Source organism: Rhagoletis pomonella, unplaced genomic scaffold (genome assembly GCF_013731165.1).
Source record: "Rhagoletis pomonella isolate Grant_MI unplaced genomic scaffold, Rhpom_1.0 Rhpom_scaffold_00008, whole genome shotgun sequence".
NCBI lineage: Eukaryota > Metazoa > Arthropoda > Insecta > Diptera > Tephritidae > Rhagoletis > Rhagoletis pomonella.
In genome coordinates this window covers 21481251-21505548 of record NW_023458562.1, presented here as the reverse complement: position 1 = coordinate 21505548, position 24298 = coordinate 21481251, and the positions used below count along the sequence as shown (strand labels likewise).

At 37.0% G+C, this 24298-nt stretch overlaps 1 protein-coding gene and 1 long non-coding RNA gene across 4 annotated transcripts in view; one reads left to right on the top strand and one right to left on the bottom strand.

Annotated features, from left to right (window-relative positions):
* The first annotated feature begins 606 nt into the window (after nt 1-606).
* The window catches only part of LOC118744393 (high mobility group protein Z), a 29421-nt gene continuing 5729 nt past the window's right edge, over nt 607-24298 (top strand). The window contains exon 1 of one of the 3 annotated variants that reach the window (XM_036477392.1): nt 607-830. The gene's annotated coding sequence lies outside the window, so the exon portion shown is untranslated. Of the gene's footprint in view, nt 831-8163; nt 8361-9014; nt 9504-24298 lie in introns of those variants that run through there. The other 2 variants (XM_036477389.1, XM_036477390.1) reach the window with 2 other exon arrangements.
* On the bottom strand, nt 5109-7838 carry LOC118744396. Its single transcript, XR_004993533.1, has 2 exons — nt 5789-7838; nt 5109-5261 (listed from the first exon to the last, which is right to left on the bottom strand). It is a non-coding gene; the product is annotated as an uncharacterized LOC118744396 (long non-coding RNA).

The window sequence follows — 24298 nt, the reverse complement described above, 5'->3', positions numbered from 1 at the left end:
TAAAATTTTAACCTGTGAAGAACTGGTGCTTATTGCTTTTTAGCCATTAGTTTTTTAATAACATTTTTGTGCTATTTAACCACTGTTTAACAAATGCGGCTTTGCACTGTATACCAACACACTGCTTTGACATACTACTCAACACCGACCCCCAACCCACCGTTAGCATGGCACAGCAGAGACCCATCATCAGTCGTACACTCGTTAAAAAGTTGTTTCAGTTGCTGTTTCCATCGCCCCGCCGCACCGCTGCCTGACGAGCTGGTTAAACTCAACCACTGCTTCTTCTTTGCTCGAAATACTGTACTCGTCCACTGAGCGATTTCAAGCGGCCCCCTTCAGCCCACTTTCGCTCCTCACACCCTCAATTCTATTGCTGTGACGCGGAATCGTCTCCCTCCCCTGTGAACCCGTTACTGTTGCCTATGCGGCTGTATATGCTCCCATACGTACGTACGCTGGCTGGGCTGGTGGTTGGCTGGTCATTTGACTGTGGTGTGATGAGTATTTCATTCGTTCGTATGCTCGTTCGTTTGCCTTCGTTGATACTTAACTCAACTGGCTGGCGTATGGCTGATACAATGACTTGCTATAGGCTGGCTACTACTAGCAGCGACTTTATACTAGCGAACTGGCGAACGAAACACTTGGGTATCTGGCAAAGGCAAGCAAGCAAAACCAAAAACCGAAGGCAAACTCTGCACTGAATAAAATCTAAAGTATACTGGCAAAGCAATACTACAAGGCAGCCATAGCTCGTGGAAGTATAGAAGAAAATTATAATTTTAGTGCGTGAATTAAAATCGAAATTTCAACGTTTTTTGCCACAGGTAAGTGAAAAGTGCTTTTCCATCATCGATTGAAAATTGTTCAAGGTGTGTAATTTTTGCAAAACCGCACAAATTCGCTGCATTTTATTACATAAAAATTGCGAAAGAAAACGACCCAATTTGGCGTGGGTTTTCTATAAAATTTTCATACTCGCCGACGAACTATGTGGAAGATTTCAATATGGACGGGTACTTGGCTGGCTGGCTGGTTGGCGGGTTCGTTCGTTACGACTTTTGTTCCGAGTACCGTTGCTCGTCGATTAGTGGCGTTAATATTCTCGTTTCTGATATATTCCGCTGTATTTTGTACTGTAAGAAAATCAAGTGCGCGCGTTTTTCATATTTTCCCATGCAAAGCAACCAAACGACGGTTATTATTTGAAAATTGCATACAAAATTTAAAATGCGCTTTGAAAATGTGGCAAACATGCGAAAATTTTCTCTATGGTACATTGAAAAATGTGGTTAATTACGTCGCACTAAAAAGCAAAGCCGTAAGATGGTGTGAGAGTATAGGCGCTTGAGCGGTGTAGTGCAGAGTGTGACGCTGAGTGCGAGGTTTGTGGTGGCTAAGCGATGCCTGGGGAAAGGGGCTATGTCAGGGGGGGAAGAGGATAGTTTCATTGCACGGGCAGAGGGAGCAGTTAGACGGGGGCAACGCAGTCGAGAGCAATGTGGGGCGATGATTGTTCACACCGGCAGCGTTAACGGCAGCGTTAACGGCAACGTCAACGTCTGCCTATCTAATAGGGCGCCACTTTACAGCAATGTAAATGAAACGAGGGGTATAATAGCGTTTTTTAGGTTAGGGTGTATGCATAAATACATACATACATATACATATATGTATACATATGTATGTGTATGCAGGTATACAAGTGTATTTGTGTGCAGAGTTGCGTAGCGAGCAAACGATATGATTATTTCATAATCGGAAAGTGCGCGGGCGCAGGGCATGAGCTGTCAAATCTCAATATCCAAGTATGTACCTACATACATACATATGTATGTATGTATGAAAGTTTGAAATTTCTCATCAGCTTTATACCGTTTAACATTCCATTTAATAAATTTTTGGCTCCAAATTTGCAAAATCGGGAAAATGTATTTTTTGATTTGAACTCATGTGAAAGAAATCATTATTTTAAATTTATGGTTTTCTTGACTTCAAATACACACACAAGTACGTAAGTACGTACGTACGTACGTATGTATGTATGTATGTATGTATGTACATATGTATGTATGAACAATACTGGGACGTTCATAGCGTTTTATGGGGTGCTGCTGCGCCCGCGGTGTTTATGCGCGCGCGGCAATCAGCAGTGCGCTTTTAATCTGTACGTTGCTGCAAAATTACACAAATATGCTAAAGAAGCGGCGGGCGCACGAAATATCGTAAATATGTATATATACATAGATATATATATATATATGTATTAGACATTTACGGCGCCAAACCACGCTGCCACCGCCGCTGATTTTCCCAATTTCTCACGCGCCGCCGCCGAGTTACGGTGCGGTGGCATCGGCGGCGGAGCTCGGCGCCTAAAGGCCCGTTTACAGACAACTTTGGCGTTGACGTCGATTGTTCACATACAACTTTGGCGTTGCATTGGCGTTGGCGTCGCTTCGACAGCAGCGCGACTAACGCCAGTGCTTGCTCCAATACACGCATGGCAGCGAATACTGACATAAATTCATATTTCAAACCAATAATTACATTTAAGACCTATACGTGAAAAGTTGAGAGTTAGGCATCTTTATGTTTTGTGTTGGCGTAAGCGTTGTTAAATTTTGGCTATGTGGATGTCTCCAGATTCTACATACTAGCCTTCGCTTTCGCTGGAAGAATCTTAAGTCATTTATAGTTTGCTTATAAGACTTTTAGCAGTACTTGTTGAAGGCCCATTAATGTTGCTTGATATACTACTTAACCATTTAGCGCCTGCAGCGCATTCGCAAAACGTATTCGTATTGATGCGAATGCGAATGCGAATGTCGAATGCGTGTGCGTAAAATGATGCGAATCATTCGCTTAACGAATACGAATCACATATTCGCAACATGCCTGGTATGTATGTGCCTAAATATAAATAAGTACGTACGCATACTATGTAGGAGCCTATATTGAGCATGCAAGGGTGAAAGCAAAGCTGAGTCAAAGCTCTGCTAGCTATTTCGGACTAATGGCCGATATGTATTACAATATGTTGTTGGCTATGTTGAGCCTCCCTCGCTGGCAAACGCACGTTTTGTTCGCTTGTGGTAGTAGGCTTTTGGTTTTTGCCACGCTACTTTTGTGGCATTTATACAAACAAATGTACAAACGCAGAGATACGGACTTAATCGCATAATTATGTGTGTATACATGCTATACATATGTATGTATGTATGTGTTTAAACTCTTCAACTACATACAAATGTATGCTGAATAGCAACGTCGACCAAGCAATGGCAACTTTCGCCATTAAACGCTACTACAGTCCCGTCTAATAACTACTACCCCATGCGCACATAATTTTATTCACAGTCGTGTCAAAATTCATACTACAAAGCTTCACAATCTTTATTGACAGCACTGTGCTTGCAGGGACACGCATTGTATTAACCAACAGCCACCATATGAACTTCATCCGCAGTACTTTCGCGCGCAAATTTTAGACAGGCAAGTACCTGAACCTTACGGAGGTACATTGGATGTGTATATGCATGTGGTATATACATACATATGTACATCTGTACGTACAGTAAAGCAATTGCGAGGCGATGTCAGTGGGTTGTAGGAGTACACCGTTGCATCACGCACTCCATTGTTAACTCTATCATCTACAAGTCCGCCAGCTAAGTCAATGAAGATACGCATCTTTCAGTCGGTCGGTCTGGCTAGTCATGGGGCAAAAGTGAATTTGTGTGGCCACATGCATACTTATGCACATACATGTGGTTATGCTGTTGAATGGCATCGTTATTAATCTACGTATTTATTGCATTGGCTTCAGGGCTTGTGCTATATTGAGTGTGCGTACTGCTGCTTGGCCACATGTGGATTTAGTGTTAATTACTGCTAATATTTCACCTTGACCTACATTCCATAGAATGGTGCATAGATTCAATTTTCCATTTAAATTTTTTTTTTTTGGGTTTTAACAGAAAATTTACCAATGATTCGATGTACTGTTTTAAGAAACACTGTTTTTAGGAATCTAACCAAAAATTTGTTTAAATAAACAAAAGCCAAATCAAAACATCCCGACGACTCTCTATATATGTATGTAAGCTATAAAAAAATTGTTTGTTTAATTTAAGAAATTTTATCTTTTACTTAACTTTAAACCACTTCTAAAGCATTTTTAACTTAAGTGACCGTCTTTGATGAATTATGTTTACATGCACATATGTATGTACATAAGCTGCACTTTTTTGTGTAAGCGAGCGACAAAAGAACGCGCAACTCGTGTAAAACTTCCTTTAATCTACTTAAGCAACCCTGCTGGTAGCTGGCAAGAAACATGTGATTAGTTCAACGGGATTTATACACAAAAAACAATAGAAATTAGTAATTATGCGAGGTATTAGCGTAATATATATACATTTTTTAAATATAAATCATGTATATACGAAAACAACAATTTCCCTCTCCACTTTCTCATTAACAATTCACAACAGAGCAGTTTTTCACTTAACACTACTGTTCAGGTCGCGTATTTTTTAACCGACCTGGCTGAACTCGGATAAATAGCCCAGTTTTTGTTGTTGCTTTGCGTGTATTTCATCATTTAAGCGAGTGTTCTTTTGTAGCTCGGTTGCAAAAGAATGGACCTATAAATACATATGCATGTATAAGTCCAAATATGTAGTACCACATATGTGAACTCGAATGTTAATGTTGCAGCGGCCACTGGATTTAAAAAAAAGTCTTTACAATCCACAACGTACATACATACATACATAATTTTTCGCTTTACTCCCAGAACGGTAGTGACCATATTACCCCATACATGGTAAGCTTCGCGGAAACGACGGTGCTAATAGTTCCAACTGCTATAACTTGCAAAATAAGTAGAATTCTATATTTTGTATTTATTTGCTGCTTTTAATAAACAAAAACAAGAAAATCGAACAGGAAACGCAAAACAAAATCGGTTAACGTGGTCCAAAGTTATGCGGTAACAAGCATAAAAAAATATATATATTCCGACGAACTGAAAACCTTCTCCTTTTTGTGAAGTCGGTTAAAAATTATACATGCAAATATGTATACATACATACTATATGTATATTTATGTTATTTTATTAAAAGGCCACACATTCGTGTATATACAAACATATCAGAAATCATAAAGCAAATTTGGTGTTTCCACTTTCCGTATCCGGGTACATACGTACATATGTACCTCCTTATGTACTTGGTAAAAATTTGTTTGTTACCTGAAATGGGAAAAAAACATTTGATATTATTAATATGTATTTACAACCGTAGAAAAAGGTTTTTTTCTTAACAGCGGTCGTCCCTCGGCAGGCAATGGCAAACCTCCGAGTGTATTTCTGCCATGAAAAACAGCTTCTCATAAAAATACAATCGCCGTTCGGAGTCGGCGTAAAACTGTAGGTCCCTCCGCTTTGTGTGACAAATCAAGGCGCACGCCACAAGTCGGAGGAGAAGCTCGGCCAAACACTAACAAATGTGTAAGCGCCAATCCATTATATTATTATTATTATTATTATTATTTACAACCGTAAACATACAATAAATTAAACAAATATTAGCGCTTACATTTGTTGTTAAGGTTTTGTTCGCTCTTTTCCAATTTGTGATATGCGTCTAGTCATCACACAAACAAAAGGACAAGCAACTTAACGCCTCCTTCGAACGGCAGATGGGTGTTTAGCATGGCAGAAGCAAACTCGAAGGTTTGCCACTGCAGGACACTTAAAAAAAAAACGTTGGATCTTACTTGTACCGAAAATTAAACTTGAGACCTACCAAGTGGTAGTATGCATATTTAACCAATCACAAACGGCGCTTTAATTATAATATACTCTCCAATGGCTTTCCCTCAAAAGTACAAAATTTATTTTAGTACATACGACTAACATAACCACAAAACTGAGTGTTTTCAATATAACGCTCTTTGTTTCAGCTCGAAACAAAACGCAGACACCAACACCAACAAATAATGTAGACGAGTTTTTTTAACTCCACTATATGATTTATGTCACACGCTATTTTTTTAGAAGATCAACTACACAAGAGTTATACAGAAAGCTCGCCAAAGTACCCTTAGCTAACTCCAATCCTCGAAATATGGCTAATCATTCCTCCACAAATCACTGTAATTAGCCCCAAACAAATCACTTTAGGATGAAGAAGCAAAACAAATTTCTCACGATACAAATTCTGTGAGCATACACTTCATATGTATGACAACGCTATGGACTCCACTCCGCACGTGAATCAAGCAGTTCAGTTCAGTAGGTTGCAGAGAACCGCTCGTTTAGCCGGCATATAATCATTAGCATGTGCGCCGCGACCTACCGGTACCGATGCCGGCTATTTACAAGCATTCTCCTTCCATGCACATGCTGACAAACTCGTATGAATAAATGTACATATGGGCTGTAGATGCATGTCGAGGCTAGAGTTTTTCCGCTGTGGCTGATGGACTAACTGGCTGCTTGCCTATCTGGTTGTCTACTGTCTGGTTGTTTACTTGGTTGCCTAAAATATCGGCAATCCAGCAAAAGATTCTACACTCGCGTACCAGTATGTTGGGGCAGTGCTTCCCACATCTAACAGGGTATTTTCTACCAACTACACAATTCAGTGTTGAATTTTCAATAGAAAAAGTTGGCTTAATATGCAGGCCACCACTGTGCCACTAACTAACTAATGCCGCATTGTAAGAGCGACGAAAATATGTTTCTCATACAGAGTCATCGCCACCCCTTCGTAAACAAGCGAACGCATAAGTACATGTATTGGAATATTCTTTCGTTTGCTAGTTCGTTCAATCGCTCGGCTGCAGATGGCTGCTGCTGAGTATTCAGCTCAGAACGACGATGGTTCTACGGTGCGGGTCTCTGGAACTTACGGAGGGGACCGTTTTTACCGTGAGGGTAGATGGGGAGAACATTGCGTGCATATGTGAACATGTATGTATGTATGTATATATTTAGGTGCGTGGTTCGTGCAAAATATAAAGTCGTACAAGCTGCTGTCATTCATTCGCTTGTTGTTTTTGGTATTATTGCTGCGGTTGCTTCAGTCATCGCTTTGCTGGTACTACAGTACTGTACTATGGCGGCTGCTTATGCAGACATACCCAGTAGCGAAAATGCTCACTGGTGACATCACCACTAATAAGGATTTAGTGACATCGTAGCACTTGCTGTGAATCCTAAACGACATATAGCTGTCAATGACACTGGTGATAATGGCATGCAAGTGTACTCCTATCAAAGACTTCTAACAGACAATGTCTTGCAGCGGTCACTTAGAAAAAGTGCATTGCAGGACATTGTCGCTTGAATGTCATCAATGATCACTGCATGACAGAGTGATGCAGTGGCCACCACCGAATAAATTACCATTTGTATGAAAGTCATGAACGACTTCTGAAGACACTTAAGTGACTAATGCATGACATTCGCTACGGGGTACATATGTATATACACACACAAACATACATATGTATGTATGGCAGCTGTATGCGTAGCTTTGTTGCTATTTTTGTGTACTTATCATTGTTTTTGTTGCACGGTTATTCTCGCTTTGTTGTTCTTATTGCTGCTCTTTACATTACCGGTCTGCTACATATCGTCGCAAAAGATTGTCGTAAGCGTCATACGTACGTGCGTAACATACGACAATATTTTACCCAGGCGACGATATGTAGCTCGCTCACAAATTTGTTGGTTACTTTACTTCATTCCACACTCCATCTCAGCAAAAAATTACAGCGTACCCCAACAAACTTTTTCTCACTTCCCCTTTCCCGCGCAAAACCCCCTCGACCCCATCGATATCTACTTGCTTTATGGCTCTGCCTGTATCTACACCAGACATTAGCTGTGGCGTTCAGTACAGCCAACCAGCCAGGCAAAGCAGTCAGTAGGCCGTCAGTTCGGAGGGTAGTCAGTCGGGTGGTCACTCTGTAGAGCAGTCAGTTCGTGATGAAGTCCGTACATCACTACGTCAATCCAAAGGGTAGTCATCGGGCGGTCAATCCGTCCGCCAGTTAGTCAGGCAGTCCGTACGTCAGCTCGGTGGGCAGTCAGTTTGTCATGAAGTCCGTATGTCACTTCGTCAATCCGAAGGATAGTCATCGGGCGGTCAAACCGTCAGCCAGTCAGGCAGTCAGTACGTCAGGTCGGTGGACAGTCCGGTAGTCAGGCACGCTGTACGTCAATCCGAAGCGTAGTCATCGAGGGGCCAAACCGTCAGCCAGTTAGGCAGTCCGTAGTCAGTCGAGCGGTCAGCCAGTCAGTACGAAATTACGTCAATCTGGTGTGCAATCAGTCCGTCAGGTAAGTAGACAGGCAGCCAACCAGGCAGTTCACATTCATATGAATGTGCTTTGCGTTTGCCTTTACCTCGAGTAGAGCTGGGTTAAAACGTATAGAAATCAGTCAACAGATACAATTATACATCCATATATACAATGCATATACATATGTATATACATATATGTACATCCATATATATATATCTACAAGTACGTTAGTTGTTTGTCGAATTCGTTTGTTCACCGGCTCGTTGATTCGTTAGGTCGCTCGTATGCCAGCCATATTAAACGCAGCTATATCGCGCCAATATGCCTGTATTCGCTCAGCTACGCGATTGCTTTGGTGATGTTGTTGCAGCTGCTTCTGCTGATACGGCTCCCTCTCTATACATGTTCAAATGTATCTACAGCGCCACGTAGATGTCAATATGTTTGTATGAGCCTACCTATAGAGCAATGTAGTATCTGCTCACCTCCTGCCTGCTTGGCTGCCAGCTTGCTGGTCGTTATCGGCTGGCTGTGACTGCGGCTGCCTATGTACGCGAGTATCTCCTGGCTTGTGTAGTGGTTGCTTTTCGACTCAGCTCAACTGTATTGCCTGCTGCTTGTTCTTCTTGACTGCGTTCGTTCGTACAGTACGCCAGCCAGCCAGCCCGCCAGCCCGCCAGCCCAAGTGTATGTACCTAGTGCAAAGAATCGTTGAGCGAGTAGGGAAAAGGCAGCAGGGCAGCAGCCAGAGTAGCAATAGCCGCAGTAGCAGCAGTGTATAAAATTTTCTTCTGCGTTCATACAAGCCAACCCAAGGCAAAGTATTTTGTATTTCATACTGCGTTACTGCTTCGTTCTATGTGACTCGAGTCAGCTAACAAACAGGCAAGTAAACCAGCCATACAGCGCTATCAAGCGATAATAGCGTCGAAGTACGCCAGCCAACCGACAGACCAACCACTGTGGCCAGCATATACTCAGCGTGTTCAAGTGTATTTTATACTACAAGCACTGCTGTATTACTGGCGGTGCTGCTGCTTCTTCTTCTACTTCTGCTACTGCTACGATTTCATATCGTCTGTACAAGACGGTGCAAAAGTCTCCTAAGCCACCGTGGGCTCACAGTACATTTTGTAGTTTTGATCTCAACGCTAGGCGAATACACGCAGTGCTTCAAGTGAGTGATTTTTTTAATTTTTTCAAATTTTTATAAGTTTCAATATATTGTGCATTTACATACATACAGTTTAGCTAAAAGTCAATTGTTTAAAAGAAAATATAAAATATTTAATTTAACTACAACATGCGACTATACTAAATTTAAGTGCAATTAAAGTTGTTCGTTACACTGTGCGCAAATCATACGTACTATATGTTCATATGTAATAAACGAGAAAAGTGTTCAACTGCACTAGGAGAATCGGTCGTGCTAATAGTAACATGCATATAAATATGTACATATGTACATAGATACGTTATTTGTATGAAATTTTGCGTATTGAGAAACATTAATTTATGATATGTTCTATTAAATTTAAAACGTCGTGCAGGTGCTTTGCAAGTTAGAAGGCTAATTTTACAAAGAATTCTCCTAATGTATATGTATGTATGTATGTATGTACCTACCTAATGAGTAGACATATGTATGTATGTACCTATGTATGTACATAAATAGTGAATAAATACATACATATGTACATATTCATGCATGTAACTTTTTCATCCTCTGAAGAATTTTGTGCAAAAACAGCATTTTTCATGCAATTGCTGTGTATCTATCCGAAACGAAAGTATAGCTTACAATTGCAAATGCATAGATTTCAATCATTATGTTGGCGCATTGGCGCTATCGCCAACAAGCGAGGTATCAACAGATTTGAATTAGTTCGCACAGTTCGTTGTTTGAAAATTAGGCGCTTGTATGAAGCGTAACGTTTAGAAAAAGTATTTTGAACTGCTAGTAAAATGAAAACGTTTTGAAAAATATCCTTTAGTAGTTGATGCTATTTAACAGAAAAAGAAACGAATGCAAAAATAAATACGGTACGTATTATGTACTACATATGTATGTATGTGTGGTATGTACAGTGAGTGTCAGTGAAAATCGTACAGTAAATTTTTTGTTTTTTAAAAATAATGTTCATTTTTGAAAATAATGTTCACGAAGAAATTAAATTTAATTAATTAAACTGCTTACCTGAAAATTAAAAAAAAAATTGGATTAAATGTTTGAAATTTTGATGATTTTTTTTAATTCGTTAAAAAATTTGAAACTTAGGAGTTATGTGTTAGTTTTGTTGTTAAAAATGAATAAAATTTTATTAAAACTAAACATTTTCAAAAATATTTTAAAAGTTAACTGTGCGATTTTCACTGGTGCTGACTGTACACATACAAATAATAAAAATATAAAAATAAAATACATAAACAAATTCTAAATTAATATAAACAGAATATTTCGTACAATAACAGCTAATATCGAGTTAGAGTTTAGAAAACGTTAGCAAGAAAATTTAAATTACTACATATTAAGGTCTGTAAATTCAGCATTACCTAAAGTAATAAAAGTTAAAAAAAAAATACATAAACAAATTTTAAATTAATATAAACAGAATCTTTCGTACCATAACAACCAAAATCGAGTTAGAGTTTAGAAAACATTGGCAAGGAAATTAAAATTGCTACATATTAAGGTCTGTGAATTCAGCATTACCTAAATACTGAAAAAGTGCAAAAATTCAATTGCAGTCGAAACTCGATGGCCTGACTAGTCGATAATCCCAATATTCGGTAATATGAAGAACTGTGTTCTCACAGCATTAGCTACTTATTAATCCGAATTAATTGCAGTTCTACATAGAATCCGAACCGCATGCTTTGCGGTAAGAATCCAATTCGGCGAGAGTGTGTGTGCATATTTATTCAGTTTATGTGGTGTGTTGAAAATTATAAGAAAATTAATAATACAAATTTTTTTATTTAAAAAATATGCTATTTTATAATCCTCATAAATTAAATGTTTGTCCTTTTTTTAAAATTGTGTTTTCCTTAATAAACTTTTATATTCGGAAGCTACCTGAAAAGCCAACAGTTTCAATAATTCGAATCAGCTTTACAATCATTAGTTCGGATTATCAAGTTTTGGCTGTGCTGTTCTGAGTTTTTTCAAAATGAGCGGATTATTCTTCAGTGTAGTTCCAACAAAATGAAAAATATTGATTACACTATGCGACAGTCAAAATCGGGATGGGATGAAACCAACGGAAAATGTTATATCGGTCAAAAACAAGTTATACGTGGCCCGGCGTTTCGCTTCGTTTGTGGTCTTTTTTTTGACATAAGTCGAGAACACTAGTCCGATTTTGCTCAAACAAATTTAAAAAAATTAAAAATTACAATTCCTTTAATCTGTTAATATAACGCTTTTCTATATACTCAACAGTTTTGCCGGTAAAAATAAATGTATGAAGAAAAAAAAATTATTTTTGCCTAAAAATTAAATTTTTTTTTTAATTAATAAAAAATCCACGTAAAAACCGAAATGAGTGCAAATTGTCCAGAAAATATTAATTTATTTTGTTACGTTTGTGGCAAAAGAGCTTTTTCAACAAATACTGCATTACTCACTGAGCAAGTGGAGCGCACTTTTAAACTTTATTTTGATTCCGAAATAATTCGCGGCGTTTCGTGGGTCCCAGACAAAATTTGTAAAACGTGCTACAATGGTATTAACATGTGGATCCAAGGGAAACGCAGTTCACTTCGTTTTGGTGTACCAATGATTTGGACTGATCCAGGAGAGCACAATTCCGACAACTGTTACGCTTGCGCAAACAAAATATGTGGAGTAAATCGTAAAGGCCTTAAACGAAGAGTTTACATATCTGTTAAAAGTGCACAAATACCTCTACCGCATTCGGATGAAATACCAATTCCACCGCTTCCAAGTCCTGACAGAGAAACTTATTTTTCTATTGAAACAATGGATCAATCTGACTCTGAACAAGTGGGCGAACCACCACGCAAGAAAGTAAAGGGCGCAAACAAACGAAAATACGTTTTGCGTTCATCGATTTTTATAACCTACGTATCTATGTAATAACCTAATAATTACCTGTAATAATTTTTAATTTTACGTGTTAATAATAAATAATATATAATAAATATTATCCAAATTCATTGAAACATAAAATCAATATTCTTGTCAAAATTAGATACCTTCACTTAATTGTGAATAAAAGCGAAACGCGTACATCGCTTTTCATGATCTATGTCTCATTTTGCTTAAAGGTTATGTGACTTTGCGTGAAAGTAATACGACTTGACTTTTTTGCGTTTTGGATTTTTTATGAATTTAAAAAATAAAAAAATTTAATATTTTAGGCAAAAAATATTTTTTTTCTTCATACATTTATTTTTACCGGCAAAACTGTTGATTATATAGAAAAACGTTATATGAACAGATTAAAGGAATTGTAATTTTTAATTTTTTTTAATTTGTTTGAGAAAAATCGGACTAGTGGTTCTCGAGTTATGTCAAAAAAAGACCACCAAAGGTGACAATTTCCCCTATATGAGTTACGTATAACTTCTTTTTTACCGATATAACTTTCCCCAGTAGTTTGAACCCTTCCCGATCACTGACCCCTACCATTTGTCTCACAGTGTTATTCGTTGTATTCTTGGCTTCCTAAGGCTAAATCACATACTACACAGTGTTGTGAGAAATACAGGTCACAATAGATCATTGGACTGCAGGGCATAGCTCATTTTAGCGAACTATATATGTATCTACGATTCGTTGTAGACAGACAAGCTGTGGTCAAGGAGATTTGCGTTCAGGAATTTCGAAGACCCCTAGAACCTCTTAAGACAACATACCGTCAATCTAGACTGGCTCGCTTAACACATTTGTGTTTGCGAAAGGCTCTGACAAAAGTGTTAATAAATCGAGGCCAAGCATACTCACAAATTGAGAAGTGGGCTTGAGTAGCTTATAGCAGCAGGTAGACTTCTTTGGATACAAGCAAAATATCGCATTCGCTCTGGCTTTTCTCGATAAGCAGATAACACTAAGCTTTCTGAGACACTCCAAATAAAACATAAATCCTTTTACGGGAATATTGCCTATATTTCAATATAAAAGAGAAGTAATAAAACAAGTAGCACCCTAATACTTTTGGAAAACATGTATTTTCAATTTCTATTGCCTCCTATATTAATATATGAGTTTTAGCTTTAAGCTAGCGACATTTGTCTTATATTTCCACTGTCTTTTTCGAAAGTACACAACACAAAAAATGTGGGAAGATGCAACAGTGGATATACCTAAATCAAAGAAGCATTTATAAATTAAAATTAGTTTTTTTTATACAATGTGTATGTACATCAGTGTGGCCGTTGAGAATTTTCAGAAAGCCGCACTCCTTTAGTCATTGACGAAAAAAGGGTCACCATATTATTTTTGCTTTTCCTTACTAGTAAAAGAATAAATCTATTGACTTTAAAAAGAAAATAGTGGGACAAGTTTTGCACATAAAAGGGTTGCAAACATACACATAAATCTAGTTGCTCCAAGGAGAAGAGTTCCAGTTCCTTTAAAAGTTTTAAGTGATGCATTTTTGGTACTCACAGGGGGAAATATTTTTTAATAGCATGGTTCTGTTAACATTTCCTAAAAAAAACTCTGAAAAGAGGCAAAAGTCGCACATAATTTTGGAAAAGGAAAAAAAAACAAATTTTCAAAAAGTCGGGTCGAAGGGTATTGGCGCTTAAAAAGGGTAAAATTGCCCCTTTAGTCGCACAACGGCAAAACTGATGTACATATTTGTATGTAGTATCAACTGCCGCTAATTACAACTGCCACAACGACAAAGAATTTTTATTGTTTTATTTATAAAATCCTCACAATTAGTTTACTGAAAACAAACAAATTCTAACATTTACATATATACATACCATACACTTATACCATCCAAGAAAATTTGCCTAAAAACGTATCACATACGAGCATGTTTCCATACAAGCATATTATATATGTATATTGTTATGTATACTGTATAAGAATCAACAACATTTTGACATTACTTACGAATAAATAAACTACTATCCAGTCCTCAACAATACTAATAAACATGTGCTACCATACAACGAAAACGCTCCTCATGGTTTGTAGAAATGGCGCCAAAAATTGTTTACCATTGTATATGTGTACCGAAATTTTCGCCTGCATAGAATACAGTCGTGTGCACGAAGATCTCGCGTACCTTCCAATGCCACCATTTCTCAAGCTCAGTTGGTGCCCATATGTACTACTTATCTACATATGTACATGCATACTAAATACTTATGTATGTATGTAGTATATGTAGGGGTTACGCTCTATACAATACTTACCTGTCAAAATTTACTTTAAAGTATTGTATTTAAAAGCATTTCATGTGTTTGTAGGCTTAGTTTGAAAGAATAAATCTGAGTTGTGAATGGTTATCGATATGCACCATACAAAAATGAAGACATAGCCTAGACAAGAGCAATATTTCCTTTGTTAACAGCAACAGGTGAACTATCATAGTGTAGTAAATAGCAATCAGCAATTTGCGAATTTACTTGACGGCTTGGATCCATTTTCATACAAAATCAAATTTTGTATCTATGGCGCAGTCGTCAACTCAGGCTTAAAACCATGCTATGGTCTAATCATAGAGATTATCAACATGTTTTTAATTCGATGTTCCATAGTTGTAGGACTGTGAGATGAGGACAATAGAAACGATACAAATATCGTTCCATTTCCTCCGACAGCTCACAAAACCTGAAGAAAGTCTCATCTAACCATGAGAGTATGGTAGCTTGTAGTATCCTATGTATAAAGTAACCAGTCAAAGTTTTTAGGTTCCTTCCTTCTCCAGGGTGGGAAAAGGTAGAGTTGGAGTTATGAGTATCTTTGATTGTCCTTCCCCCTTTGCCATACGTCATAGGGTGGCAACCTAAGGATTATAGTGGTTTTGCTTTAAAAATTCAAACATTATCGGATTTATTCGAAAGAACAAGCATTACCATTATTTATGAAACAAAATTTCATTAACTCAGTTTTGTAAGACCTTTGCGACGGTTTCTGGCTCTATCTCTAGAATGGCTTGGTCGACATTCGCCTTAAGGGCCTAAATCGTCAATGAATTGTTCGCATAACATCGGTCCTTCATGGCGTTTTCAGCAGCATTTTCCAGGAAAAATTAGCCAATGATGCCACCGTTCCAAAATCCACACAGAGTTTCCACTCTCTGAGGATGCATTGGCTTTCAGCAGGAAAGAGCTCTCACTGTCAAAATAATATATTATTAAAAAACACTATACGGACCACCCTGTATTGGTTGTATGTATGTATGTAGATATCCAAGTATGTATACTCGTATTCAAGAAAATTTTACAAATGTCTATAAGCCTTGGCGCTACTTTTCTTAAATATAAGATGGTAAAGCTGGCTTACTAAAATTTTGCGCCCAGAACGTGGATGCGTATGTAGGTTCTAATATAAAGTTTGGATATATGAGTAATTTTAACTTGATACCCTTTGTTAATCGTATGTCTGTTGCTAACAATAGTCTTCGGTTATAATATAAAGCGTCTCGCTTCTGATCTAGCATAGAAACATTTAATTAAATTTTAGTGAATGAAACTGAATGTCACATGTTGGAGGCCATGGGACTTAAATAAGTAGAAAGTCTTGCTGCTACTCAATTATTTTTAAACGAAAGAGTCGTTCTCATCGATAATTTCAAAGAAGACAGTAACGTATGTACATAAGTACATATGCAATACACATAAACACACACATAAGTGAATGCAATTGTCACACCATAAGTCAAAGCGTAGAATCATTCATAAATAATTACAAGAGTATTTTGTACTCGCTATTCTATGCTCCGCTGTTCTAGAAACCAACTTTTTTTTTTTTGAGGGTATCAATCCCCATCGGCTATCTTTTCTTTTTTAATATTTTATTTATTTATTAATATTTTTATTGATGCATTTTAATTTCTTTAAAGCCTGTTATAATTTTTCTCACTCACTAAAAACTTAGCGATCACACTAACTTTATACATAAATATGTATATAAAGTCGTCAAACAACCCACTTGCCACCTAATGACACGTAAAACGACAGCGATACTTAGTGAGAAAAAATGCGTATATACTCACTCATATAAATATTCGTGAATATACATAAATTCGTTGTGTGGCTTGCTCGTCTTATATACTCTCTCAAGTTAACTCACTTTACACTGTTCTCATCTCTAATCTATAGTCGATCACGCCCGGCACATATAATCTAATAGGCCCGTTAGAATGGGTACTTGTACGTCAATAACGGAAAAGTATGCGAAGGAAGTGGCGTACGTACCGTAGAGATACGCCACAATGAAAGTGTTGCGTCTGCAAACAAAAATCAGCTGTTCTTTACAGCCTAGTTCTTGGGGTTTACATAAGTCAATTTTTCAGATACAATAGCAAAACATTCAAATTTGTTTTTACTAATACATATATTTCCACTTCTCTTGATGTCCTCATCACTGTCTCTGGCTTTTCGAAGACAGACTCAAGCAGTGTGTAAATTATGCGCATATTTTCATTGGTCTTGTCTTGTGTAAACGCGGGGTTATACAACTTTTAGCAGTGACGGACTTACGTGTGTCAAAAGTAAAGTTCGTTGGGTCCGTCGACGCGAGGGTTGCCAATCTGACGCTCTCGATGCAAACACACACAGTCTACTCAACTGTAAGTTTCATCCTTGAGCGGAACGTAGGCAAAGTACCCATTCTGACGGAGCCATAATATTGGCTGCTTAAATCGCTGATGGGCACCGCCTTGCCCGCGGGCAAAGCTCTTTCAAGCTTTCTATAAATTTTGTATAGGCGCGTGCAGAATAAAAGCTCTCTCTGCCCATCGCTGGTATAAATACATTTGCTAGTATGTGTGCCTTGTTGCTATTGCTTTTGAATAGTGTGTTAAAAGGGGGGGGGTGTAGATGATACGTTACTTTTGGCGCTATTTCTGCACTCAGCACTCTCGCACGTTCACGCCGCCAATGTGTTTCGACTCGCTATATTAAATATGTATGTACGAGTAAATTATTTTCAAGTTGGCGTTTTTACTGTCGTTGTTCAACGATCGTGTATTGTGTGAGCCGTTATCACTCGTTTGCCGCTTATTTTATAGCACTCGCTTATGTAATCTATGTATGTATTTTTGTCGTTATGGAGAGATTGTGGGTAGAGTTTGTAGAGTTTCATTAAGGTTATATACTTGCTGGCTGCCATTATTACTTTTGTTTAGATTTAGAAATCAAAAATTCACAGTGAAAAAATTTTACTGTTTACTCGAAGAAACCAAACATTTCTTTCATAGCAGATTAAAGAATGATAGAACTTGACCTGGTTTTCATTTTGATTTTTTTTTTTTTTGCATACAGTTTTTGCTTTACAGTTTTCAATATTTTCTCGGCATTTTTTCTAAACTATTCACGATACGATACTCGGAATTCGGAATTCTTGGTGTTTTATTTTTAGGAATTTTTTTTTTTTGATTTGGATTTTGTTTAGATAATGAATAGAATTGTTGGTGGTCCGCAAACTCAGGCGAGCAATACTGCCTGTGATTGATAGATAATTTTTTGTGATTTCGGTAACCTTTCGGCACTTTTCGGGTGTAACTTTCTGGCCTTAAAGTACTTTTAATTTCAACTTTGGTTTTATGAACTCCTAAAAAATTTCAGGCAAACTTTTTATCTTAAAGAATAAAATAAAAAATATGTAATTTTTTTGTGCGCTAAAACAAATTTGTGTTTGAGCTTCAAGCCTTTTTTTCTGGAAAATTTTATTATTACCAAAATAAGCAATTAGAACCTTAAAAATATTAAATATATTTTATTTATTTACTTCAAATATGCTCAAGCCAAGAATTAGTTCAAAACTTTCTCAATGAAAGGTTGTATTTTTTGTACATACAACATGTATGTACATATGTACATATATTAGTTAATGAAAGCTGACGGCTGCTAGAGAAACTACTTCTTCCCACCACCAAAAAAAAACTCTTTACATTTTCCAACTTTGCTTTTTACCAAAGGAAACTAGAAGCAATGCAAATAATTTCTCACACCAATTCACTTGGTATTGCAAGAGTGTTGCAACTTACTCCTTTGCATACTTTGCATTCATTTACCCTCTAAAATAAAAGATATCAACCCAACTTAAGGGAAGTGGCTCCCCAATGGCGCCGTTGAAATATTTCAAGACATGTTTATATGAGTTTGGCTATGCTTACATACATAAATATGCATGTATGTACATACGAGTATTACATTTACATATTTGTTTATAGTTAGAATGCTGATGAGTCGAGTTTTATAACTCCCCCACTGTCTGCTTGATGGCCTGCAAAAAGCTTGACCACCGTTACATATTAATAAAGGGACTAAGCCGGTATACCAATCAAATGAAAAAAAAGCTTTCGTAACTTTTCCAATGCATTTTCATTTTTTTTAAGTCTGAGTTCAAATATTTGTATTTGTCTTTATGTCTTCATAGAAAATGTGGGAGAAGAAAATCAAACGTATGCCTTTGTACAAAATGAAAATATTTAAAAAGCGCTTAGCAAAAAAATATTAAATTTTACAAACAAAAATACCAAGGCAATCTTTACTTTGACGCAAAAAATATTATTCCAATCTCTTGCATGGTTCTTGCATTTGTAATATTTTCATTACACTAACGCAGTTAGACAGGGCGTATGAGTGACATTCCAGCTACTGTAATTTGTTGCAAGGTAAAATTCTCCTCTGTAATGTTAGGTCGAGCATGCGCTGTTAAGTTGCAGTGCAAGAAGTTTTATGTGTACCAAGAGTTGAGTAGCGAATTCAACGTATGTGGATGTTATTCATACTTTCATCTGCTTTATATGTACGTATCTGCATATGTATGTACGTATGTATTGCAGGCAACTTTGTACCACTGCGCACAACTGTACTTTAGCAAACGAAAAATGACTATAGCTAACATTTATGCTGCGCACTGACAAATACGCTTAACATAATTTGTTAGCAATTCAATTTTATAATAAACATATGTATTTATATGATGCCTGTAAATAAATAAGCACATACATACATACATATGTATGTATGTACAAACGCATTATTTTTAAAATAGTTTGCTAGCTCATAACCCACCACCCATTAGATATGTAAGTATGTCCATACATACATACATACAAAAGTATGTACAAATTACTCACCACTGCCCGCTTCAAATAAAATAAGAAATGGAAAGCAATTATCCTATTATTATATAGACATGTGTAAACAAACATCCATACATAATATTTACGTACATTGACTAGGTACAAAAATACTGTAACCAATGCAACTGAAAACGTGGTTCGCTAGTGTCTAACAACTGTACATGCTCACATATGTACTAAATACATATGTATGTGACAAATAACAAATGTAACCACTAATTTTCTTTTTGTACTAAATAAGTGATTTTTTTTTAGAAAAAGCACTCAAGGAACGTCAATAGCATACATATTTTCAGGTGCCGATTGTATGTATGTATATGAATACCTCCTTATGTATGTGTGCACACAGTAGCATTTTTGTAGTTGAGCTACGTAGAGGTACCTAACATACACATTTACATGCAGATTATATATGTTTGCACTTGTCTTTATGACCCACGACAAAATGTACTCGCACATCGCACACAAGCAACCAGCAGCTGTCCACTGCGCAAATCCCTGCAAAAGTATCTACCCCAAAATGCTGGCATTGCGCACAAGCTCAAAATCTCCAACGCCAACACACCAGCAAAGCCATAATCAGCACTAAACGAACACACCAACAATATCTGCATACACCAACAAAAAACACCAATATGCACACAAATGCGCCGTTCGGGCAGAGCGCGTTCGGCTAAAGTGCGATTGTTGGCTGGCTGCTCTTGTTTGCTTGCCTGCCTGTCTTCCTGCTGACTTGTTTGTCAGCTTACATAGATACATATGTATATTTGCTTTGTAGTCATTTTACCCACTCCAGCACACGCAGGCGTATGAGTGACACGACAATGACGGCGACGACAACCGTGACGGGCCGCAACGTCAACGACGGCAGCAGCAGCATCAACGTCAGTCGCAAACATTTATGTACACTTGGGCCTCTTTTTATGCGGCTTTTGATTTGTTCAGGGTTTTTATTACTTTTAATTTTTCTTTGTATTCTTACATAATTCATGTATTTATTGTGGTAGTTTTATTTTTATTTTTTTTGGTTAAAATACAGATAAAATTTTATTTATTTCAATAATATTTAGTTTCACATCGAATAATAAGTGTTGAAATGAAGAAATAAATAGTTTTTTTCGGTTTTTTAGAATTTTTTACATGGAGTATCTGAATTCATGCGGTTTTTGAAAATGCTGGAACGCATCCCCTGCTTTTGTATGAAAGTAAAGAACTTTTTTATACGGCTTTCTGAGGATCGCATGTACCGCATAAAAAGAGACCTAAGTGTTTGTATTATTAGCGTTAGCAGTAACGTTGACAGCGTCGTCGACCCCAAATTGACTTGTCGTTGACGTTGGCGTTGTTGCCTTTGGAGAGGCATACAAACACAGCCACTATATATGCATGTATGCATTCAGTCTGTGTGTACGCAAGTATGTATGAATGTGTGCATGATTACATTTGTGTAGGGGGCCTTGCTGAGAAATCGCAGAACTATGCGGATAAACTCTCATGCTTCTACTCACTGGTGCATTTATATGGATGTATGTGTGTGCGTGTGCATTCGTTTTTATGTGCTATATTTGACTTGTTTCTGGTTGCTATTCATGATAATTTCTTGCTACTGGCAGCGTATGTTTGTTGTATTCGTGTTAATGTATTGTGAACATATGTATGTATGTACCCTGCAGCAATGAGGCGGCCAATTTTCCGTAAAGGACTAGTACTTCATTGGTTAAAATTTGACTGGTCAGAATTGGGCATTTGCTTGCATCGAAAATGTCAGCCTTCAACCAGTCCCCAAGGAACCGGCCTAGAGATAGACGAAAAGTACAGTTTGGAGGTGACAGGGTGGTGTTGTCTTGCAATTCAATAAAAAAAATTTAAAGAACACCACCCTGTAAATGTCCCAATCGCTTGGTCTGGCCTTCATGCAAAGTGAACATTTAAACACACATTTACATGCGTGGCTGTCGCTCAGTGTGCAGAAATGCTTGCCACTATTTGTTAACTTTCAGGAGGGTCCGGGTTCAAATGCCGTCAGAAGCAACATGGTTATAAAATGATAAATTTTTTTTTTTTGTGTTTCCGAATTATGAAAAAGCATCTGCGAAGTGCAGAACGCAATCTAACTCCAACGAAAAAAATCTCCAAAATTGGACTAGTCCGGGGCTATCTTAGGGTCAGTGTTGATTGGACCGGTCCTTTTCCAATGACACGCCAGTGCTAAAAATGGCAGTTGAAACCATTGGCAGGGGAATTATGAGGGACTAGTGCTGGTAACAATAGGGACTATCTGAGGGCTAACCTAGGGTGAGTCTGAATTGCTGAAGGGTATGTATACATACACATACATGTTGATTACAGTATAATTTTATTCTCTGCTGACTTCATTTTGCAACGCGGCATAAAAATGTGCTAATGTGTAGATATTGTCGTGTTTGGGAAAAGGGACACCAAAAGAGCTGAAATATGGATCCGATAACTTTAAGTGGCCATTCGAAGTATGCTGAAGTAATAGAAAGCAGTAATTTGGAGATATAAAAATATCTAAATATGTATGTAACCTATATATATGAATATATGTATGAATGTAAGCACTTGCATACATATGTATATACATACATATATGGATATATAAGTATGTATAGCACATACATATGTACATATGTATGTAGTGATAAATACAAATTTATGTGTCGGTCACAGATTTTGACTAAATGTTTGGGAATCGCTGCTCACATGTTAGTGGGACATGTATGTATGTACATAGGTGCATATGTACCCTGCCGCAAAATTTAGGGACAGTCTGGCAAAGCGCTAGTTCCGCCCTACAAATTTCAGAACTGTCTCTGAACTACTGCAAAATAGTATGTAATTCTCTAGTTAATGGGGCAACTTTATATGTACAAGTACTCCAATTCACAAGCATATATTCACAATCCATACATACATACATACACATATATGTACGTAGGAAGATGGTGCTGATTATTCCAGTTAAATGTAATAATTATTCAGTTCAATGACCACATATGTATACGCTTTTATATGGACTTACGCACACATATATATATATATATGTAAATAGGTACATATTTGCATCCATAAAATCACATACATATGTATGTACCTACAAATAAACCCTGCAAGAAATATTAACAGAAAAGGAGCTAAAATCCTTCCTCTAACTCTTGGGCCTTTCACAAAAAATGCACGCTGAGCACAATTATTTTTCCAACGATAGGTAATGGCGATTTCGTTTCTACAAAAAATTGTGCATTCTAATCGCCCTCTTCTTATTGTTTGTTCATAGAGGGCAAAGGCAAGGTTGCATTTTTTGGTAGAAACGAAATCGGCTAAAGTTTTTAAAATTCCTATGAATATTGTATTAAAAACTTGGGGAAAATAATATAAAAAAAAAAAATATTATTGGGTGTAAATTGTCGTAAGCGGACCGGATGCTGCTGATGATGATTAATACTTTGACATGCATACTTACTTAACATATATACATGCAATAAATTTTATATTTATAATTAAAAGTATGTATGTAGGTATGCAAAACTTAACTTTCACATACATACTTATGGAAGTATAGCTTTTACCGTTTTTGTATCTCCTCCGATCTCCAATTGGCAATTGCTTGAAATGCCAAGCCAAATGAATTGTAGATTAATTATATCTACATATGTAAATTTGTATGCACCAATATACATACGTATGTATGAACAAATGTATGTGTGCACATGTATCTATGTGCATACATTGATGGATTACGGTTGCAATCAGTTTACCTGTTTGCAGATATATGTATGTATTATATACATATTCAATTCAAACATAGACACGGTAGGCATACACAAAATTTTAAAATATGACATTGCACATAGATACTCACGTACATACATACCAGGGATTTTGCGAATATTTGCGTTCGCTTCATTATGCGAATGATTCGCATTCGCATCAAATGATACGAATGTTTTGCGAATGCGAATGTGTACATGGGCTTCAGGCTCTAAACCGTTAAGTATATATCAAGCAAATTGATGGGCCTTCAACAAGTACTGCTAAAAGTCTTATAAGCGACCTAGAAATAATTTTAGATTCCTCCAGTAAAAGCGAAGGCTCGGATATACATAGAATCTGGAGACATTAAAAAATGTGAAATTAAATTGAAGGCCTATCTTAAAGAAAATCGAGCTTATCACGGTGAAAATCCTCTCGATTGGAGGAAAACCATGATACAAAAAACAAGGTAGTTCCATTGTCACTTTTTCGTCGCCATATTAAAAACCGGACAATTAAGCAGATTGTGACATTTTGTGCTACCATTACCAATATCTAAAATCCTTCAAATATTCTTATTATTTTTTTGTCGATTTAAAAATCTTGGTTCTTAAGCATAATATTTTATTCCTGTTTCACGTGAAAAAGCTGTTAAATTACATATAAAATTTCTTTCTGTGAAATAAGTGTGAAATTCCACAACATTTCCTCAGCAAAGTAGTATTCTGTTCACGCTGTGAAAAGCTTGCAACATTTTTGCAACATGAAGCTAGCAACACAATTTACATGACATTTTTAAATAAACATGTACATTTTAAATTGTGTGAAAGCTGACAGTTTATAGAATTCAGTAGCGGCGAAAACATGTCTCATCTCAGTATTCCAGGTAAATGCTTTC